Genomic DNA, 6,000 nt, shown 5'->3' with positions numbered 1-6,000 from the left:
ATAATATGATTCCAAGAGGAGTGATGAAGAAAACGAGTAAAGCGTTCTTGTTGGTAATCCAGCAAATACCGTCCCCATAGTTAGGTTTATACTCTTGTATGTCCAGATAGTTGAAGCTAATGGCGATTCCGACTATCACAAGAGGAGTAAGCCAAGCGTAAAAACTGAATTTGATAAATCTGTGACTATGGCTATTTATGCTTGAGTTATTTAAGGTCTTTCCAAACGTGAGATAGATGTTCAGTGCTGTGACATTCATCCAGAAAAATGCAGCTAGGAACAAGTAGTGAATCGAAATGGCAAGTGGGATACACACCTTGGAATCTGTCTCGGCTGAAGGAGCTATTAACAAAAGTAACTCGGCCAGAAATAACGATGTGCAAAGCGAGATTATTATTCTTCCAGGGACATTACGTAAAGAAGGAAATATAGAATAAACCAACACAGTTATGAACAACCCTATTAATGATAGCATTATTCCAACAAAGCTTACAACAGATTCCGTTTCTGAAAAATTAAAATTTGTAATAATCGAACGAGAAGTAAGGAATTTGGAATAAAACCGTGACAGGTTGGAGCAAACCAGCGCAAAATCGTCTTTGAGGAGAAACTGGGAAGATTGATGAAGAATTGATGATTGTGTCTCGAGGAGAGTTCCATCTTTCTGGATTGTGAATTCTGTTTTATTGAGTCTTACTCTTGGACAGTCATTTGTTAGGTTGGTCAAAAAACTTGAATCTATTAAATCGATCGAACCGCCGACTGCAACCGATGAATTCGTATGGTTTCTTTTTCCTGAGCTTGATGGTAACATGGTATCTATTGAGTGCGGAACACAAGCCCCATTTGTGTATACCAAATTTGGTGCACACATCACAGAGCGACAGGAACCGGAAAAGGGGTCATACACTTCTCTTTCTGGACATGCATATAAAACTTTAGTCTGTGACTCGGCAACATTCGTGTTAATGCCAACAGTAGATCCCGATCCAGTGTTTATATCCATGAGAATAGAAAAAGAATATATTTTGAAGATGGAGTATTTGACCAGCTTTGATTTGCAGAGGGGTTCAAACATGTTACACGCAGCACAATATTTATTCTTCGCAAATCCTAATTCTGTAAACACAGGTCGCGATAGTTCCGTTTTGCAACCAGTATCCATTTCGCTCCCGCTGTAGTTAGATGGACATTCCTTGGCAAAAGGATTCATCTGTTCACAGAAGTGTAAGGTTGTGTTTTCAGGGGGCATGTAATGGCTGTAGCAATGTCTGTCTTTCATGGCTTCTCTAACAGTTGAATTTGGGAGCAGATCGCTGTTTTCACTACAACTCACCGATAAAATCCAGTACTGAAACAGTTCATTGTGGCACATTGCACAGTAGGCATTCTTGAAGAAATGACCCGATTTTATCCCCATAACAGGCAAATCAATCAATATGTCACTTCCATTACTTGTTTCACATAAATATGAAAGGGACGTGTTTCCCAAATTATCAGGGCACCTGTTTATGCTATAAAATCCAAAAGATGATACCCTTTCCTTCCATGTACAAGACACATACTTTCTGGCAATACTGTCATAGTCAAAGAGTCCGGTGTCGCTGGGGCTTTCAAAATCAGAACAGCAGTCCTCAAAATAACGACAGTTTTCTTGACAAGAACATATTGTCGCCATACCTCGCCGGGGAGTCGTGTCATCATCAGTGCGATTGTAGGCACACAGCCATTGCTCTCCACATGTGAAGTTATGGAATTCCTCATCCGTCATCCGTAGTTCGCTTGATGCTCTCAGTATGAACGCCAGGACACACCACAGCATGAACAAATGCTTCATTGTTCAACCTATTCAGAAGCAGCCGAATGTCTTACTATAAAACTAGGAGATTTGATGAACACCCATACATTTGCATCACTAAAAATGCCGAATATACATTATGGATGCCGCACGTTTCAGGGCCTCAAGGTTATTGCTGGCCTGAATTGCGGTTCATGAGAAATGACCAAATGGACTTGCATCGTTTCAACAACCTGTCTAAGATAAACTATGACACCATCAGCTTTATATAGGGGAATAATGTTATGGATGATGTGTCAATATGAAAACTGTACTTAAAGAAATACAAATACGGCCCGACAACTTGGATCAATATCTGTGTTATTGTGAACCGAGAACATGTTAAATTTGACAGGTGCCCACAGGTGGTGAGAATCAATTACATTAACCACAGACGTGGTCTTTAACTGTACTACATCAAACATGACGGTATTGACATGTTATTGCCCCTATGATAACTACCACCTAATTAAGTTTCCTTGAAGAGATTATGCAGTAATTTGGAGAACTTGTGTTTGCATTCGAAGTTCATGTTTGTACAGAAAAAACAAGAAGAGCAACGAACACCTTATTATGGCGTGAAATCAATGGTTGACCTAGAAATAACGACCCGTCACAGACAGGTAGTCGAACTGTGAGCCAGTGCAATCTAAAACAATATTAAATATTGTTCCTAGTCCAGACCACTAGCCATCAATCACGAATGATTAATGATCAGACCGCGTGCTATATGGATGTTATTTCAAAAACTGTTCGAGGTCTGCCGATCATATCCAATCTATGTTGTTGTCTTGGAAAATATTATACACAAATTTAAAATACATTAAAATGATGCTCACCCAATGCCGCTATGATGCCAGAGTATTCCGTTCAAATATTGTGACTTCACGTTCCCTTAATTTCAAAATTTGGAAAAGTAAATTCAGCAATTAAAACTTCAGCTACCAAGTATGTTCCTTTCCACAAGACTGCGGGGGCACGGGTGGCCCAGTCGTCTAAGGCGCCGCGATTCGCTGTGCAGAGTTGTGTCCCTTGGGCACGCCAGGAACCTATGATTGTGGGTTCGAATCCCGATTCGCCCCGATTATGTTTCTAGGTTTTTCAGCACCATACGCGTGTTCGTGGATTTCACCGAAGTGGTAAACGTCTAAAACCTGCATCACTTCGAACTTTCCTCCCATATTAAGCTGACAAGCCGTGATATAACTGATATAACTGGAAACTCACTCACTCCACAAGATTGCATAATGGTGACTTCAACGTCCCTTTATGTCGAGCAATATTCCAGCAGTTCCAGACTCTTGTGTCTACATTTCACAACTTTTGAAGCACAATCGAGCATAGACTTTCTACGAAGATTTCAAAGAGCGTCATTCAAGTGGTTTTTATCAGGGTTGCAGCATTCAAGGCCTTAATGAAAAACAAAATGATTATAGTAGACATTATTATGTGGAGGACATTTCTAAATTTGACGTATCAGTGGCCAAAATGATGTCTGATGCAACTGACTGTTCCCATATTTTTTCAGTTGAACCAATGATTTGCTTTAGCGTTTGTGGCTGGTGACATCGGTGGGACAGGATACACTCACCGTTTCGCGAACACAGGGTATCATCACTCGTGGACAGGTTTGACATAGATGTCTTATGGGTAAAGGGTTTTGTTTCGGTTATGTGTTGCATTATGGAAACAGGAGTAAAAGACTGCATTAACCACACGTTTCAGCATATTCATGTTCGTTTTAAAATATATATCATTCAGAGTCTAAAGCTGTCAGGTAATAACTCTTCCTAACTCTGCCAAAATAAGACACTGTTATAGTTATGCAGTGAGTGAGTGAGTATGGTTTTACGCCGCTTTTAGCAATATTCCAGCAATATCACGGCGGGGGGACACCAGAAATGGGCTTCACACATTGTACCCATGTCGGGAATCGAACCCGTGTCTTCGGCGTGACAAGCGAACGCCTTAACCACTAGGCTACCCGACCGCCCTGTTATGCAGTGAATATCCCCTCAGTTCAATTCATAAATCCGTCGCTACATTGCCGATGCAACGTCAAACTGAAACTCATTCACTCACTCAATTCATAAACCTGTCCACGTTGTTCTGAAGCTGAATTGATATTTGGCTCAGATTCGACCCTTGGCGTAATTGTATACATAGAGGTCATCGTTTGACCTTGAGACTGCATGTTCCATGATTGAGATACTTTCGTTTTCATTAACCGTAAGACGCGTCTGTTCAAAACAAATGAAGTCAGAATGAAGAGTCCTTGGAGAGCGTTGAAGAAAATATAGATATACCACATGGCTGGCTGGGATACTAGGGTGGCCAGGAAACCAAATACCCACGTTAACCCCATGATAATGAACAGTTTGACATAGATAAAGAAGGTTCCTTTCTCTTCTTTACCAAGATACTTCGTTGAATGCCTTTTTGCTATGAATATTGTTTTCACTGATACTACAAAACATACGAGGTTCAGCAACAATAATATCAACAGGGGAACAGCGAAAAATACCAACAATCCAATCTTATTTGTTATCCAACAAATACCACCGCCGTAATTGGGCATTATTTCATGTGTGGTATCAAAGGGGAGACAATCAACTATGATTGCTATTAATACCGGAAGTAGTGGTGTAAGCCATGCGTAAAGAGAATATTTGACAAATCTCTTTGCTGACTGGTTACCTGCATTCTCAAAGTTTTTTGAAAAAGTTAAGAATATGTTGATAGAGAGAACGTTCATCCAGCAAAATGTACCCAAAAAGAAATAATGTAGAAGAATGGCAACTGATTTACAAGCAATGATGTTTGGTTCGGCGGAAGGGGCAAGCAAGAGAAGTAGGTAGGCCAGGAACTGGCATACACATAAAGATATTACGCATTTCCCGGGCAAATTTCTAAGGCTAGATATTGAACAGTACACTACAGCTGTGGTGAAGAGCGAAATAAGGGATAGCAGCATGCATACAAATGTTACAACAATCTGAGTGTAGGAATAAGTCAGGGATCTTATAACGGATTGGACATGCGCTATCTGGGTGTAATTCTGGGTGAAATTGGTGCAAACATACGCAAATGTATTATTAATATAAAATTCACTTTCATCGAAATGCCGCCCCGATGCAATGTCAAGTAGTGTTCTGTTTTCAAACATTGTGAATTCACTTTCGTTTAACTTCACCCTTGCACATTGTTCCGATTCATTGTGCATTTCTGAAATATTACGATTTACCAAATTTGGAAAAATACATTTACCATTTTGAACTACCAAGGGTGTATTACAAATGACAGTTCGACATTGGCCCACGAACAAGTCATAAACTTCATTGTTCGTGCACGTGTTCTGTTTTTCCTCCCGCGTTTCTGTTATCTGTGCCATCACGCCCACTTTCTTAGATCCAGTTCCAGTATTTAAGTCAAACAAAATGGAAAACGAGTACAATCCTCCAATTGGTGGCAGTGAATACTTTGATGCACTTATACAAGCTGGCTCCTTGTAGTTGCACTGAGCACAGTACTTGTTTTTGAATGGAACTGTTCTTGCAAACACTAACTTAGAAGCACCTTTTGATGACTGGCAAAGCTGGTTTAGCTTTGTGTCATTGTAAGGTGGGAGGCATGTTATCTCAGAATCATAGCTGAGATGACAAGGGTGGAACGTTGTATCGTTATTAGGAGGAAGCATAGTCACACGACAGTTGACATTGTCCAATGTGTCTCTAAAGGTTGACGTCTCGTTCAATCCCAGTGGTCCGAAAGAACCACATTCAACTGAAGGTATCCAGAACTCATATTCTTCATTGTGGCACACGGCACAGTAGAAATTTTTGTAAAGCATTCTTGATTTCACACCGGTGACCGGAACCATCAACATGATGTCCGATTCGTCTCCAGTGTCAGCCTCACATAGTTCAGATACATTCTGGTTCGTGAACTCGGGGCATGCTGCAACTTGGTATACACGATTGTAGACGTAGATAAATCGGTTCCTCATACATAAAACGTACTTGCGAGGAATGGCTTGAAGAGCGGGGGAGATGGACACATTGTTGTACGTACTGTCAGAGCAACAGTCATTAAAGTAACTACACACTGAATCACAGGCACAATTTCTGTCTCTCAGATAGGTCATGGGTGTGTCAGCTTCGTGT

This window comes from Haliotis cracherodii, unplaced genomic scaffold (assembly GCF_022045235.1).
Source record: "Haliotis cracherodii isolate W230 unplaced genomic scaffold, xgHalCrac1.p SCAF_2, whole genome shotgun sequence".
NCBI classification, from domain to species: domain Eukaryota; kingdom Metazoa; phylum Mollusca; class Gastropoda; order Lepetellida; family Haliotidae; genus Haliotis; species Haliotis cracherodii.
This window is presented reverse-complemented; position numbering follows the sequence as displayed.